Here is a 17,237-nt window from a genome sequence, read left to right on the forward strand (position 1 = left end):
CTTTTCGCCTCTTTTCTGGGCGTATTATTCTTCTTTTTCTTCTTTTTTTTCGTCTAATGCATACCCCATCAGTGCAGCAATGCTTATTCAATACCGCCAGCAGATGGAGACACTGGGGGATAATTTTCTAAGGATTTATACTGATTTTTCCTGTCTGAATTTGTCGCACAGAAAGTTGCAGGCCAAATATGTGTGACATTTCTGCGACTTTAGCTTCTAGAGCATTTTTACAACATTATACATAGGTGCTGAATACACAAAAAGCGACTGTTCAGCGACAGACAAGTCGCATCGGCTGAAAGTAGGCCAGAATGTCAGTCCATGTTGGAGCAGGTTTAGATACAGTCTAAAGTATAGATCTCAAAGTCTGTGCACAGAATTTAGCAAGGGCCTCGCACCTTCTGATGCATCAGGTAGGTGCACAATAGCATAGCCTAACCCTCTGTACTTTGGTCTATATTGATGCGGGACATAGACAGCCAGCTGATGACCAATCCATTAGTGCAATGGATGGCTGGAAGCATTTGTCTTTGCCTTTGCAATACCACAGAAGCAATGCATGGTCAATGTACAGCAATGACACACCTGTGTGAACAGCCAGGAGACCCCCCCCCCCCCCCATGTTATGTTACATAGTTACATAGTTAGTACGGTCGAAAAAAGACATATGTCCATCAAGTTCAACCAGGGAATTAAGGGGTAGGGGTGTGGCGCGATATTGGGGAAGGGATGAGATTTTATATTTCTTCATAAGCATTAATCTTATTTTGTCAATTAGGAACATTCAGCACCCACCCGCTATCAAGGCAGCTGCCTATCATGTCATGCCCTACCTGCACAGGTGTGCTGGCTACTCAAATGATCCAATTAAGGAGGCCATTTAGTCAGCAGCAGCAGAAGTCCTGTGCCTGGACGCTCCAACAGTGGCCAGACACAAGCAGAAGCAGAAGCAGCAGAAGCAGCAGCAGCACCACCTTTTGTTTTTTGGCTGCAGCAGCAGCAAGGCCCACAGGGCTGGCTAGCTGGCTAGCCAGCAAGCAGGTAGCAATGAAAGTAGGAATCTTTCTTTTTAACCCTGTAAGGGGGTGGTGCACTGTACCCGAAGATACTGCCATATCGGGTCAATGCATAGGGCGACGGAAGCAAGCTTCGAAATCGGCCCCCGTTCTCAAAAATCCATTTAATATATGGTCCCCAGATAGGGGACGTATCAGATATTAAACTGATAAGAACAGATACTACACTTGATCTTAGCCAAAAGGCCGAGAAGCGATAACCGTGAAAGGGGCGGGCCCAACAAGGTGCCCTTCATGGGCACTATCACTGCTTGCTGTCAGGGAGGCTGCCAGACAATTTTCCATGCACACTCTGGGCTGGGGGGCAGTCAACCACCAGTACACACAGCAGAACCTAAACCCATACCATTATTGCTAAGCAGCAAGACAGGGGCCCATTGCACTCCCACGGGGCCTTTTTAAATGCAATCCATAACCCGGATTTGCCAGGAACCCTTCTTACTCCTCCTACTTGCATGTGACACTGGGCTTAGGATCTGCATAGGAAACACATACACAAGCACACACCTACCTTTGTTGCCTGCAGATGCCTCCTTGGCTGTCCCCAAACGGTATCAAACCAACACCCACGGGAAGCTGTAAGCATAGAGGACATGCCTGCACCCCATTGGACTTACCTGTGTGGGTTAAACCCGGGTTATTTGACAACCTATGGCGGTGATGGTTCTGCTCAGGCAGAGCAGTGCTGATGCTCCTCATAAAGCTGTCGCTGCTGTGAAGGTTCTAGGTGACATCACAAATCCCTATGGTTACATACACAACAAAGCTGGGTTGTTGTTGTTTACACTCTGCAAGGCCTGTGGAAGTGAGTGACATCATAGCACTGTAGTTCTGAGGGTTCTAGATGGATGCAACAATCTCCTGTTGCTTCTATGAAGGCCATAATAGACGACATCACCAAACAGCTCCATAGTCACATACACAGCAAAGGAGAGATGTTGTTTACACCTAGTGATGTCAGTGGTATTGAGTGACATCACAGCACAGTGCTAAGGCTCCTGGGCCTGGACACAGCAGCGGCTGCAATATCTCAACGGAGAATACGTTTATATATATGTGTGTGTGTGCGCGTATATATATATATATATATATATATATATATATTTCTCCGCCGAAATCACTTTTAAACCCATTTCCACCTTTTTTTCCCTTCTCTTCCTCTTACTTTTTTTTCACGTTTTTTTACGTTTTTCTCCTTTTCGCCTCTTTTCTGGGCGTATTATTCTTCTTTTTCTTCTTTTTTTTCGTCTAATGCATACCCCATCAGTGCAGCAATGCTTATTCAATACCGCCAGCAGATGGAGACACTGGGGGATAATTTTCTAAGGATTTATACTGATTTTTCCTGTCTGAATTTGTCGCACAGAAAGTTGCAGGCCAAATATGTGTGACATTTCTGCGACTTTAGCTTCTAGAGCATTTTTACAACATTATACATAGGTGCTGAATACATAAAAAGCGACTGTTCAGCGACAGACAAGTCGCATCGGCTGAAAGTAGGCCAGAATGTCAGTCCATGTTGGAGCAGGTTTAGATACAGTCTAAAGTATAGATCTCAAAGTCTGTGCACAGAATTTAGCAAGGGCCTCGCACCTTCTGATGCATCAGGTAGGTGCACAATAGCATAGCCTAACCCTCTGTACTTTGGTCTATATTGATGCGGGACATAGACAGCCAGCTGATGACCAATCCATTAGTGCAATGGATGGCTGGAAGCATTTGTCTTTGCCTTTGCAATACCACAGAAGCAATGCATGGTCAATGTACAGCAATGACACACCTGTGTGAACAGCCAGGAGACCCCCCCCCCCCCCCCATGTTATGTTACATAGTTACATAGTTAGTACGGTCGAAAAAAGACATATGTCCATCAAGTTCAACCAGGGAATTAAGGGGTAGGGGTGTGGCGCGATATTGGGGAAGGGATGAGATTTTATATTTCTTCATAAGCATTAATCTTATTTTGTCAATTAGGAACATTCAGCACCCACCCGCTATCAAGGCAGCTGCCTATCATGTCATGCCCTACCTGCACAGGTGTGCTGGCTACTCAAATGATCCAATTAAGGAGGCCATTTAGTCAGCAGCAGCAGAAGTCCTGTGCCTGGACGCTCCAACAGCGGCCAGACACAAGCAGAAGCAGAAGCAGCAGAAGCAGCAGCAGCACCACCTTTTGTTTTTTGGCTGCAGCAGCAGCAAGGCCCACAGGGCTGGCTAGCTGGCTAGCCAGCAAGCAGGTAGCAATGAAAGTAGGAATCTTTCTTTTTAACCCTGTAAGGGGGTGGTGCACTGTACCCGAAGATACTGCCATATCGGGTCAATGCATAGGGCGACGGAAGCAAGCTTCGAAATCGGCCCCCGTTCTCAAAAATCCATTTAATATATGGTCCCCAGATAGGGGACGTATCAGATATTAAACTGATAAGAACAGATACTACACTTGATCTTAGCCAAAAGGCCGAGAAGCGATAACCGTGAAAGGGGCGGGCCCAACAAGGTGCCCTTCATGGGCACTATCACTGCTTGCTGTCAGGGAGGCTGCCAGACAATTTTCCATGCACACTCTGGGCTGGGGGGCAGTCAACCACCAGTACACACAGCAGAACCTAAACCCATACCATTATTGCTAAGCAGCAAGACAGGGGCCCATTGCACTCCCACGGGGCCTTTTTAAATGCAATCCATAACCCGGATTTGCCAGGAACCCTTCTTACTCCTCCTACTTGCATGTGACACTGGGCTTAGGATCTGCATAGGAAACACACACACAAGCACACACCTACCTTTGTTGCCTGCAGATGCCTCCTTGGCTGTCCCCAAACGGTATCAAACCAACACCCACGGGAAGCTGTAAGCATAGAGGACATGCCTGCACCCCATTGGACTTACCTGTGTGGGTTAAACCCGGGTTATTTGACAACCTATGGCGGTGATGGTTCTGCTCAGGCAGAGCAGTGCTGATGCTCCTCATAAAGCTGTCGCTGCTGTGAAGGTTCTAGGTGACATCACAAATCCCTATGGTTACATACACAACAAAGCTGGGTTGTTGTTGTTTACACTCTGCAAGGCCTGTGGAAGTGAGTGACATCATAGCACTGTAGTTCTGAGGGTTCTAGATGGATGCAACAATCTCCTGTTGCTTCTATGAAGGCCATAATAGACGACATCACCAAACAGCTCCATAGTCACATACACAGCAAAGGAGAGATGTTGTTTACACCTAGTGATGTCAGTGGTATTGAGTGACATCACAGCACAGTGCTAAGGCTCCTGGGCCTGGACACAGCAGCGGCTGCAATATCTCAACGGAGAATACGTTTATATATATGTGTGTGTGTGCGCGTATATATATATATATATATATATATATATATATATATATATATATTTCTCCGCCGAAATCACTTTTAAACCCATTTCCACCTTTTTTTCCCTTCTCTTCCTCTTACTTTTTTTTCACGTTTTTTTACGTTTTTCTCCTTTTCGCCTCTTTTCTGGGCGTATTATTCTTCTTTTTCTTCTTTTTTTTCGTCTAATGCATACCCCATCAGTGCAGCAATGCTTATTCAATACCGCCAGCAGATGGAGACACTGGGGGATAATTTTCTAAGGATTTATACTGATTTTTCCTGTCTGAATTTGTCGCACAGAAAGTTGCAGGCCAAATATGTGTGACATTTCTGCGACTTTAGCTTCTAGAGCATTTTTACAACATTATACATAGGTGCTGAATACATAAAAAGCGACTGTTCAGCGACAGACAAGTCGCATCGGCTGAAAGTAGGCCAGAATGTCAGTCCATGTTGGAGCAGGTTTAGATACAGTCTAAAGTATAGATCTCAAAGTCTGTGCACAGAATTTAGCAAGGGCCTCGCACCTTCTGATGCATCAGGTAGGTGCACAATAGCATAGCCTAACCCTCTGTACTTTGGTCTATATTGATGCGGGACATAGACAGCCAGCTGATGACCAATCCATTAGTGCAATGGATGGCTGGAAGCATTTGTCTTTGCCTTTGCAATACCACAGAAGCAATGCATGGTCAATGTACAGCAATGACACACCTGTGTGAACAGCCAGGAGACCCCCCCCCCCCCATGTTATGTTACATAGTTACATAGTTAGCACGGTCGAAAAAAGACATATGTCCATCAAGTTCAACCAGGGAATTAAGGGGTAGGGGTGTGGCGCGATATTGGGGAAGGGATGAGATTTTATATTTCTTCATAAGCATTAATCTTATTTTGTCAATTAGGAACATTCAGCACCCACCCGCTATCAAGGCAGCTGCCTATCATGTCATGCCCTACCTGCACAGGTGTGCTGGCTACTCAAATGATCCAATTAAGGAGGCCATTTAGTCAGCAGCAGCAGAAGTCCTGTGCCTGGACGCTCCAACAGCGGCCAGACACAAGCAGAAGCAGAAGCAGCAGAAGCAGCAGCAGCACCACCTTTTGTTTTTTGGCTGCAGCAGCAGCAAGGCCCACAGGGCTGGCTAGCTGGCTAGCCAGCAAGCAGGTAGCAATGAAAGTAGGAATCTTTCTTTTTAACCCTGTAAGGGGGTGGTGCACTGTACCCGAAGATACTGCCATATCGGGTCAATGCATAGGGCGACGGAAGCAAGCTTCGAAATCGGCCCCCGTTCTCAAAAATCCATTTAATATATGGTCCCCAGATAGGGGACGTATCAGATATTAAACTGATAAGAACAGATACTACACTTGATCTTAGCCAAAAGGCCGAGAAGCGATAACCGTGAAAGGGGCGGGCCCAACAAGGTGCCCTTCATGGGCACTATCACTGCTTGCTGTCAGGGAGGCTGCCAGACAATTTTCCATGCACACTCTGGGCTGGGGGGCAGTCAACCACCAGTACACACAGCAGAACCTAAACCCATACCATTATTGCTAAGCAGCAAGACAGGGGCCCATTGCACTCCCACGGGGCCTTTTTAAATGCAATCCATAACCCGGATTTGCCAGGAACCCTTCTTACTCCTCCTACTTGCATGTGACACTGGGCTTAGGATCTGCATAGGAAACACACACACAAGCACACACCTACCTTTGTTGCCTGCAGATGCCTCCTTGGCTGTCCCCAAACGGTATCAAACCAACACCCACGGGAAGCTGTAAGCATAGAGGACATGCCTGCACCCCATTGGACTTACCTGTGTGGGTTAAACCCGGGTTATTTGACAACCTATGGCGGTGATGGTTCTGCTCAGGCAGAGCAGTGCTGATGCTCCTCATAAAGCTGTCGCTGCTGTGAAGGTTCTAGGTGACATCACAAATCCCTATGGTTACATACACAACAAAGCTGGGTTGTTGTTGTTTACACTCTGCAAGGCCTGTGGAAGTGAGTGACATCATAGCACTGTAGTTCTGAGGGTTCTAGATGGATGCAACAATCTCCTGTTGCTTCTATGAAGGCCATAATAGACCACATCACCAAACAGCTCCATAGTCACATACACAGCAAAGGAGAGATGTTGTTTACACCTAGTGATGTCAGTGGTATTGAGTGACATCACAGCACAGTGCTAAGGCTCCTGGGCCTGGACACAGCAGCGGCTGCAATATCTCAACGGAGAATACGTTTATATATATGTGTGTGTGTGCGCGTATATATATATATATATATATATATATATATATATATATATATATATTTCTCCGCCGAAATCACTTTTAAACCCATTTCCACCTTTTTTTCCCTTCTCTTCCTCTTACTTTTTTTTCACGTTTTTTTACGTTTTTCTCCTTTTCGCCTCTTTTCTGGGCGTATTATTCTTCTTTTTCTTCTTTTTTTTCGTCTAATGCATACCCCATCAGTGCAGCAATGCTTATTCAATACCGCCAGCAGATGGAGACACTGGGGGATAATTTTCTAAGGATTTATACAGATTTTTCCTGTCTGAATTTGTCGCACAGAAAGTTGCAGGCCAAATATGTGTGACATTTCTGCGACTTTAGCTTCTAGAGCATTTTTACAACATTATACATAGGTGCTGAATACATAAAAAGCGACTGTTCAGTGACAGACAAGTCGCATCGGCTGAAAGTAGGCAAGAATGTCAGTCCATGTTGGAGCAGGTTTAGATACAGTCTAAAGTATAGATCTCAAAGTCTGTGCACAGAATTTAGCAAGGGCCTCGCACCTTCTGATGCATCAGGTAGGTGCACAATAGCATAGCCTAACCCTCTGTACTTTGGTCTATATTGATGCGGGACATAGACAGCCAGCTGATGACCAATCCATTAGTGCAATGGATGGCTGGAAGCATTTGTCTTTGCCTTTGCAATACCACAGAAGCAATGCATGGTCAATGTACAGCAATGACACACCTGTGTGAACAGCCAGGAGACCCCCCCCCCCCCATGTTATGTTACATAGTTACATAGTTAGTACGGTCGAAAAAAGACATATGTCCATCAAGTTCAACCAGGGAATTAAGGGGTAGGGGTGTGGCGCGATATTGGGGAAGGGATGAGATTTTATATTTCTTCATAAGCATTAATCTTATTTTGTCAATTAGGAACATTCAGCACCCACCCGCTATCAAGGCAGCTGCCTATCATGTCATGCCCTACCTGCACAGGTGTGCTGGCTACTCAAATGATCCAATTAAGGAGGCCATTTAGTCAGCAGCAGCAGAAGTCCTGTGCCTGGACGCTCCAACAGCGGCCAGACACAAGCAGAAGCAGAAGCAGCAGAAGCAGCAGCAGCACCACCTTTTGTTTTTTGGCTGCAGCAGCAGCAAGGCCCACAGGGCTGGCTAGCTGGCTAGCCAGCAAGCAGGTAGCAATGAAAGTAGGAATCTTTCTTTTTAACCCTGTAAGGGGGTGGTGCACTGTACCCGAAGATACTGCCATATCGGGTCAATGCATAGGGCGACGGAAGCAAGCTTCGAAATCGGCCCCCGTTCTCAAAAATCCATTTAATATATGGTCCCCAGATAGGGGACGTATCAGATATTAAACTGATAAGAACAGATACTACACTTGATCTTAGCCAAAAGGCCGAGAAGCGATAACCGTGAAAGGGGCGGGCCCAACAAGGTGCCCTTCATGGGCACTATCACTGCTTGCTGTCAGGGAGGCTGCCAGACAATTTTCCATGCACACTCTGGGCTGGGGGGCAGTCAACCACCAGTACACACAGCAGAACCTAAACCCATACCATTATTGCTAAGCAGCAAGACAGGGGCCCATTGCACTCCCACGGGGCCTTTTTAAATGCAATCCATAACCCGGATTTGCCAGGAACCCTTCTTACTCCTCCTACTTGCATGTGACACTGGGCTTAGGATCTGCATAGGAAACACACACACAAGCACACACCTACCTTTGTTGCCTGCAGATGCCTCCTTGGCTGTCCCCAAACGGTATCAAACCAACACCCACGGGAAGCTGTAAGCATAGAGGACATGCCTGCACCCCATTGGACTTACCTGTGTGGGTTAAACCCGGGTTATTTGACAACCTATGGCGGTGATGGTTCTGCTCAGGCAGAGCAGTGCTGATGCTCCTCATAAAGCTGTCGCTGCTGTGAAGGTTCTAGGTGACATCACAAATCCCTATGGTTACATACACAACAAAGCTGGGTTGTTGTTGTTTACACTCTGCAAGGCCTGTGGAAGTGAGTGACATCATAGCACTGTAGTTCTGAGGGTTCTAGATGGATGCAACAATCTCCTGTTGCTTCTATGAAGGCCATAATAGACGACATCACCAAACAGCTCCATAGTCACATACACAGCAAAGGAGAGATGTTGTTTACACCTAGTGATGTCAGTGGTATTGAGTGACATCACAGCACAGTGCTAAGGCTCCTGGGCCTGGACACAGCAGCGGCTGCAATATCTCAACGGAGAATACGTTTATATATATGTGTGTGTGTGCGCGTATATATATATATATATATATATATATATATATATATATATATATTTCTCCGCCGAAATCACTTTTAAACCCATTTCCACCTTTTTTTCCCTTCTCTTCCTCTTACTTTTTTTTCACGTTTTTTTACGTTTTTCTCCTTTTCGCCTCTTTTCTGGGCGTATTATTCTTCTTTTTCTTCTTTTTTTTCGTCTAATGCATACCCCATCAGTGCAGCAATGCTTATTCAATACCGCCAGCAGATGGAGACACTGGGGGATAATTTTCTAAGGATTTATACTGATTTTTCCTGTCTGAATTTGTCGCACAGAAAGTTGCAGGCCAAATATGTGTGACATTTCTGCGACTTTAGCTTCTAGAGCATTTTTACAACATTATACATAGGTGCTGAATACATAAAAAGCGACTGTTCAGCGACAGACAAGTCGCATCGGCTGAAAGTAGGCCAGAATGTCAGTCCATGTTGGAGCAGGTTTAGATACAGTCTAAAGTATAGATCTCAAAGTCTGTGCACAGAATTTAGCAAGGGCCTCGCACCTTCTGATGCATCAGGTAGGTGCACAATAGCATAGCCTAACCCTCTGTACTTTGGTCTATATTGATGCGGGACATAGACAGCCAGCTGATGACCAATCCATTAGTGCAATGGATGGCTGGAAGCATTTGTCTTTGCCTTTGCAATACCACAGAAGCAATGCATGGTCAATGTACAGCAATGACACACCTGTGTGAACAGCCAGGAGACCCCCCCCCCCCCATGTTATGTTACATAGTTACATAGTTAGTACGGTCGAAAAAAGACATATGTCCATCAAGTTCAACCAGGGAATTAAGGGGTAGGGGTGTGGCGCGATATTGGGGAAGGGATGAGATTTTATATTTCTTCATAAGCATTAATCTTATTTTGTCAATTAGGAACATTCAGCACCCACCCGCTATCAAGGCAGCTGCCTATCATGTCATGCCCTACCTGCACAGGTGTGCTGGCTACTCAAATGATCCAATTAAGGAGGCCATTTAGTCAGCAGCAGCAGAAGTCCTGTGCCTGGACGCTCCAACAGCGGCCAGACACAAGCAGAAGCAGAAGCAGCAGAAGCAGCAGCAGCACCACCTTTTGTTTTTTGGCTGCAGCAGCAGCAAGGCCCACAGGGCTGGCTAGCTGGCTAGCCAGCAAGCAGGTAGCAATGAAAGTAGGAATCTTTCTTTTTAACCCTGTAAGGGGGTGGTGCACTGTACCCGAAGATACTGCCATATCGGGTCAATGCATAGGGCGACGGAAGCAAGCTTCGAAATCGGCCCCCGTTCTCAAAAATCCATTTAATATATGGTCCCCAGATAGGGGACGTATCAGATATTAAACTGATAAGAACAGATACTACACTTGATCTTAGCCAAAAGGCCGAGAAGCGATAACCGTGAAAGGGGCGGGCCCAACAAGGTGCCCTTCATGGGCACTATCACTGCTTGCTGTCAGGGAGGCTGCCAGACAATTTTCCATGCACACTCTGGGCTGGGGGGCAGTCAACCACCAGTACACACAGCAGAACCTAAACCCATACCATTATTGCTAAGCAGCAAGACAGGGGCCCATTGCACTCCCACGGGGCCTTTTTAAATGCAATCCATAACCCGGATTTGCCAGGAACCCTTCTTACTCCTCCTACTTGCATGTGACACTGGGCTTAGGATCTGCATAGGAAACACACACACAAGCACACACCTACCTTTGTTGCCTGCAGATGCCTCCTTGGCTGTCCCCAAACGGTATCAAACCAACACCCACGGGAAGCTGTAAGCATAGAGGACATGCCTGCACCCCATTGGACTTACCTGTGTGGGTTAAACCCGGGTTATTTGACAACCTATGGCGGTGATGGTTCTGCTCAGGCAGAGCAGTGCTGATGCTCCTCATAAAGCTGTCGCTGCTGTGAAGGTTCTAGGTGACATCACAAATCCCTATGGTTACATACACAACAAAGCTGGGTTGTTGTTGTTTACACTCTGCAAGGCCTGTGGAAGTGAGTGACATCATAGCACTGTAGTTCTGAGGGTTCTAGATGGATGCAACAATCTCCTGTTGCTTCTATGAAGGCCATAATAGACGACATCACCAAACAGCTCCATAGTCACATACACAGCAAAGCAGAGATGTTGTTTACACCTAGTGATGTCAGTGGTATTGAGTGACATCACAGCACAGTGCTAAGGCTCCTGGGCCTGGACACAGCAGCGGCTGCAATATCTCAACGGAGAATACGTTTATATATATGTGTGTGTGTGCGCGTATATATATATATATATATATATATATATATATATATATATATATATATTTCTCCGCCGAAATCACTTTTAAACCCATTTCCACCTTTTTTTCCCTTCTCTTCCTCTTACTTTTTTTTCACGTTTTTTTACGTTTTTCTCCTTTTCGCCTCTTTTCTGGGCGTATTATTCTTCTTTTTCTTCTTTTTTTTCGTCTAATGCATACCCCATCAGTGCAGCAATGCTTATTCAATACCGCCAGCAGATGGAGACACTGGGGGATAATTTTCTAAGGATTTATACTGATTTTTCCTGTCTGAATTTGTCGCACAGAAAGTTGCAGGCCAAATATGTGTGACATTTCTGCGACTTTAGCTTCTAGAGCATTTTTACAACATTATACATAGGTGCTGAATACATAAAAAGCGACTGTTCAGCGACAGACAAGTCGCATCGGCTGAAAGTAGGCCAGAATGTCAGTCCATGTTGGAGCAGGTTTAGATACAGTCTAAAGTATAGATCTCAAAGTCTGTGCACAGAATTTAGCAAGGGCCTCGCACCTTCTGATGCATCAGGTAGGTGCACAATAGCATAGCCTAACCCTCTGTACTTTGGTCTATATTGATGCGGGACATAGACAGCCAGCTGATGACCAATCCATTAGTGCAATGGATGGCTGGAAGCATTTGTCTTTGCCTTTGCAATACCACAGAAGCAATGCATGGTCAATGTACAGCAATGACACACCTGTGTGAACAGCCAGGAGACCCCCCCCCCCCCCATGTTATGTTACATAGTTACATAGTTAGTATGGTCGAAAAAAGACATATGTCCATCAAGTTCAACCAGGGAATTAAGGGGTAGGGGTGTGGCGCGATATTGGGGAAGGGATGAGATTTTATATTTCTTCATAAGCATTAATCTTATTTTGTCAATTAGGAACATTCAGCACCCACCCGCTATCAAGGCAGCTGCCTATCATGTCATGCCCTACCTGCACAGGTGTGCTGGCTACTCAAATGATCCAATTAAGGAGGCCATTTAGTCAGCAGCAGCAGAAGTCCTGTGCCTGGACGCTCCAACAGCGGCCAGACACAAGCAGAAGCAGAAGCAGCAGAAGCAGCAGCAGCACCACCTTTTGTTTTTTGGCTGCAGCAGCAGCAAGGCCCACAGGGCTGGCTAGCTGGCTAGCCAGCAAGCAGGTAGCAATGAAAGTAGGAATCTTTCTTTTTAACCCTGTAAGGGGGTGGTGCACTGTACCCGAAGATACTGCCATATCGGGTCAATGCATAGGGCGACGGAAGCAAGCTTCGAAATCGGCCCCCGTTCTCAAAAATCCATTTAATATATGGTCCCCAGATAGGGGACGTATCAGATATTAAACTGATAAGAACAGATTTTTTTTTTTTTTTTTTTTTTTTTATCTAAAGCCGAGGAACGTGCTTTCGATTCACCCAAAGTGCAAGAAAAAGTGCAAACGTGTTACACTAAAAAAAACGTGCACAAAGGATGCGGTCTATCGCAAGCCCTTCTCCGATAGGAGAGAGGCCCCCCAACAAACCTTACCCTTCGCCTCCGGACCAAAAGGTACCTGCGAGGTTCCAGGTTCGATGTCCCTTTTCGCCGAAGCTACTAGGGGACCACAAATGCTCCCGGCATCCCCCTTGGCGTTAGCCAAGGTATCTGCCCGCAGAGCCGATTACGGTAGGTACCCTGCCAAAGCAGGAGTACCCGGGGTGTTTGCAGGGAGGTGCGGAACCTAATGGCCACACACACCTCCCCTAGACCGCCAGGAGGGACACCCAGAAGGGCTACCGCATCCTGACAAATCCTGTGAACACACAACACGCAAAAAGTGACACAGTGAGACAAAAAATAAATAAATAAGTGAATGTGTGCAGATATACTGCCCGGACATCCGGCCGGATCTATAAAAATTTCTCTGATCCTAGCCAGAAGGCCGGGAATCAAGAGGTGAGTGCCACAAGGTGAAGAGATTATGGTGCCCGTGCTTCAACTCAGTGAGTCTATTCTCCCAGTGAGTTTCGGCACCTCGGGGTCACCACTCCCCGAGGCACAAAAGTACCTCGGCTCTAGACCCTCTCAGCCTCATGGCGAGACCCGAAGGGAACAGGTCACATCGGGGCAGCCGTCGAGCTGATTCCTCAGAACCAGCCCCGGAAAGCCCTGGTACACCTGCATCCTCCATGCAGCACCCATCCCCACCAGCATGAAAACTGATAAGAACAGATACTACACTTGATCTTAGCCAAAAGGCCGAGAAGCGATAACCGTGAAAGGGGCGGGCCCAACAAGGTGCCCTTCATGGGCACTATCACTGCTTGCTGTCAGGGAGGCTGCCAGACAATTTTCCATGCACACTCTGGGCTGGGGGGCAGTCAACCACCAGTACACACAGCAGAACCTAAACCCATACCATTATTGCTAAGCAGCAAGACAGGGGCCCATTGCACTCCCACGGGGCCTTTTTAAATGCAATCCATAACCCGGATTTGCCAGGAACCCTTCTTACTCCTCCTACTTGCATGTGACACTGGGCTTAGGATCTGCATAGGAAACACACACACAAGCACACACCTACCTTTGTTGCCTGCAGATGCCTCCTTGGCTGTCCCCAAACGGTATCAAACCAACACCCACGGGAAGCTGTAAGCATAGAGGACATGCCTGCACCCCATTGGACTTACCTGTGTGGGTTAAACCCGGGTTATTTGACAACCTATGGCGGTGATGGTTCTGCTCAGGCAGAGCAGTGCTGATGCTCCTCATAAAGCTGTCGCTGCTGTGAAGGTTCTAGGTGACATCACAAATCCCTATGGTTACATACACAACAAAGCTGGGTTGTTGTTGTTTACACTCTGCAAGGCCTGTGGAAGTGAGTGACATCATAGCACTGTAGTTCTGAGGGTTCTAGATGGATGCAACAATCTCCTGTTGCTTCTATGAAGGCCATAATAGACGACATCACCAAACAGCTCCATAGTCACATACACAGCAAAGGAGAGATGTTGTTTACACCTAGTGATGTCAGTGGTATTGAGTGACATCACAGCACAGTGCTAAGGCTCCTGGGCCTGGACACAGCAGCGGCTGCAATATCTCAACGGAGAATACGTTTATATATATGTGTGTGTGTGCGCGTATATATATATATATATATATATATATATATATATATATTTCTCCGCCGAAATCACTTTTAAACCCATTTCCACCTTTTTTTCCCTTCTCTTCCTCTTACTTTTTTTTCACGTTTTTTTACGTTTTCTCCTTTTCGCCTCTTTTCTGGGCGTATTATTCTTCTTTTTCTTCTTTTTTTTCGTCTAATGCATACCCCATCAGTGCAGCAATGCTTATTCAATACCGCCAGCAGATGGAGACACTGGGGGATAATTTTCTAAGGATTTATACTGATTTTTCCTGTCTGAATTTGTCGCACAGAAAGTTGCAGGCCAAATATGTGTGACATTTCTGCGACTTTAGCTTCTAGAGCATTTTTACAACATTATACATAGGTGCTGAATACATAAAAAGCGACTGTTCAGCGACAGACAAGTCGCATCGGCTGAAAGTAGGCCAGAATGTCAGTCCATGTTGGAGCAGGTTTAGATACAGTCTAAAGTATAGATCTCAAAGTCTGTGCACAGAATTTAGCAAGGGCCTCGCACCTTCTGATGCATCAGGTAGGTGCACAATAGCATAGCCTAACCCTCTGTACTTTGGTCTATATTGATGCGGGACATAGACAGCCAGCTGATGACCAATCCATTAGTGCAATGGATGGCTGGAAGCATTTGTCTTTGCCTTTGCAATACCACAGAAGCAATGCATGGTCAATGTACAGCAATGACACACCTGTGTGAACAGCCAGGAGACCCCCCCCCCCCCCCATGTTATGTTACATAGTTACATAGTTAGTACGGTCGAAAAAAGACATATGTCCATCAAGTTCAACCAGGGAATTAAGGGGTAGGGGTGTGGCGCGATATTGGGGAAGGGATGAGATTTTATATTTCTTCATAAGCATTAATCTTATTTTGTCAATTAGGAACATTCAGCACCCACCCGCTATCAAGGCAGCTGCCTATCATGTCATGCCCTACCTGCACAGGTGTGCTGGCTACTCAAATGATCCAATTAAGGAGGCCATTTAGTCAGCAGCAGCAGAAGTCCTGTGCCTGGACGCTCCAACAGCGGCCAGACACAAGCAGAAGCAGAAGCAGCAGAAGCAGCAGCAGCACCACCTTTTGTTTTTTGGCTGCGGCAGCAGCAAGGCCCACAGGGCTGGCTAGCTGGCTAGCCAGCAAGCAGGTAGCAATGAAAGTAGGAATCTTTCTTTTTAACCCTGTAAGGGGGTGGTGCACTGTACCCGAAGATACTGCCATATCGGGTCAATGCATAGGGCGACGGAAGCAAGCTTCGAAATCGGCCCCCGTTCTCAAAAATCCATTTAATATATGGTCCCCAGATAGGGGACGTATCAGATATTAAACTGATAAGAACAGATACTACATTTGATCTTAGCCAAAAGGCCGAGAAGCGATAACCGTGAAAGGGGCGGGCCCAACAAGGTGCCCTTCATGGGCACTATCACTGCTTGCTGTCAGGGAGGCTGCCAGACAATTTTCCATGCACACTCTGGGCTGGGGGGCAGTCAACCACCAGTACACACAGCAGAACCTAAACCCATACCATTATTGCTAAGCAGCAAGACAGGGGCCCATTGCACTCCCACGGGGCCTTTTTAAATGCAATCCATAACCCGGATTTGCCAGGAACCCTTCTTACTCCTCCTACTTGCATGTGACACTGGGCTTAGGATCTGCATAGGAAACACACACACAAGCACACACCTACCTTTGTTGCCTGCAGATGCCTCCTTGGCTGTCCCCAAACGGTATCAAACCAACACCCACGGGAAGCTGTAAGCATAGAGGACATGCCTGCACCCCATTGGACTTACCTGTGTGGGTTAAACCCGGGTTATTTGACAACCTATGGCGGTGATGGTTCTGCTCAGGCAGAGCAGTGCTGATGCTCCTCATAAAGCTGTCGCTGCTGTGAAGGTTCTAGGTGACATCACAAATCCCTATGGTTACATACACAACAAAGCTGGGTTGTTGTTGTTTACACTCTGCAAGGCCTGTGGAAGTGAGTGACATCATAGCACTGTAGTTCTGAGGGTTCTAGATGGATGCAACAATCTCCTGTTGCTTCTATGAAGGCCATAATAGACGACATCACCAAACAGCTCCATAGTCACATACACAGCAAAGGAGAGATGTTGTTTACACCTAGTGATGTCAGTGGTATTGAGTGACATCACAGCACAGTGCTAAGGCTCCTGGGCCTGGACACAGCAGCGGCTGCAATATCTCAACGGAGAATACGTTTATATATATGTGTGTGTGTGCGCGTATATATATATATATATATATATTTCTCCGCCGAAATCACTTTTAAACCCATTTCCACCTTTTTTTCCCTTCTCTTCCTCTTACTTTTTTTTCACGTTTTTTTACGTTTTTCTCCTTTTCGCCTCTTTTCTGGGCGTATTATTCTTCTTTTTCTTCTTTTTTTTCGTCTAATGCATACCCCATCAGTGCAGCAATGCTTATTCAATACCGCCAGCAGATGGAGACACTGGGGGATAATTTTCTAAGGATTTATACTGATTTTTCCTGTCTGAATTTGTCGCACAGAAAGTTGCAGGCCAAATATGTGTGACATTTCTGCGACTTTAGCTTCTAGAGCATTTTTACAACATTATACATAGGTGCTGAATACATAAAAAGCGACTGTTCAGCGACAGACAAGTCGCATCGGCTGAAAGTAGGCCAGAATGTCAGTCCATGTTGGAGCAGGTTTAGATACAGTCTAAAGTATAGATCTCAAAGTTTGTGCACAGAATTTAGCAAGGGCCTCGCACCTTCTGATGCATCAGGTAGGTGCACAATAGCATAGCCTAACCCTC

The 17,237-nt window shown here is 46.3% G+C and overlaps 7 non-coding genes and 1 pseudogene across 7 annotated transcripts; all 8 read right to left on the reverse strand.

Moving 5' to 3' along the window:
• Positions 1-1,083: 1,083 nt before the first annotated feature.
• LOC130332989 (U2 spliceosomal RNA) lies at positions 1,084-1,274 on the reverse strand. The gene has a single exon (XR_008875374.1). It is a non-coding gene; the product is annotated as a U2 spliceosomal RNA (small nuclear RNA).
• A 2,081-nt stretch (positions 1,275-3,355) lies between these two features.
• LOC130332990 (U2 spliceosomal RNA) lies at positions 3,356-3,546 on the reverse strand. The gene has a single exon (XR_008875375.1). It is a non-coding gene; the product is annotated as a U2 spliceosomal RNA (small nuclear RNA).
• A 2,090-nt stretch (positions 3,547-5,636) lies between these two features.
• LOC130332992 (U2 spliceosomal RNA) lies at positions 5,637-5,827 on the reverse strand. Its single transcript, XR_008875377.1, has one exon. It is a non-coding gene; the product is annotated as a U2 spliceosomal RNA (small nuclear RNA).
• Positions 5,828-7,919: 2,092 nt separating this feature from the next.
• LOC130332993 (U2 spliceosomal RNA) lies at positions 7,920-8,110 on the reverse strand. Its single transcript, XR_008875378.1, has one exon. It is a non-coding gene; the product is annotated as a U2 spliceosomal RNA (small nuclear RNA).
• Positions 8,111-10,200: 2,090 nt separating this feature from the next.
• LOC130332994 (U2 spliceosomal RNA) lies at positions 10,201-10,391 on the reverse strand. Its single transcript, XR_008875379.1, has one exon. It is a non-coding gene; the product is annotated as a U2 spliceosomal RNA (small nuclear RNA).
• A 2,095-nt stretch (positions 10,392-12,486) lies between these two features.
• On the reverse strand, positions 12,487-12,677 carry LOC130333036 (U2 spliceosomal RNA). The gene has a single exon (XR_008875413.1). It is a non-coding gene; the product is annotated as a U2 spliceosomal RNA (small nuclear RNA).
• Positions 12,678-13,371: 694 nt separating this feature from the next.
• On the reverse strand, positions 13,372-13,531 carry LOC130333046 (U2 spliceosomal RNA; annotated as a pseudogene).
• Positions 13,532-15,616: 2,085 nt separating this feature from the next.
• LOC130333018 (U2 spliceosomal RNA) lies at positions 15,617-15,807 on the reverse strand. Its single transcript, XR_008875402.1, has one exon. It is a non-coding gene; the product is annotated as a U2 spliceosomal RNA (small nuclear RNA).
• Between the last annotated feature and the right edge of the window lie 1,430 nt (positions 15,808-17,237).

The sequence above is a fragment of the Hyla sarda genome, unplaced genomic scaffold (genome assembly GCF_029499605.1).
Source record: "Hyla sarda isolate aHylSar1 unplaced genomic scaffold, aHylSar1.hap1 scaffold_398, whole genome shotgun sequence".
Lineage (NCBI taxonomy): Eukaryota > Metazoa > Chordata > Amphibia > Anura > Hylidae > Hyla > Hyla sarda.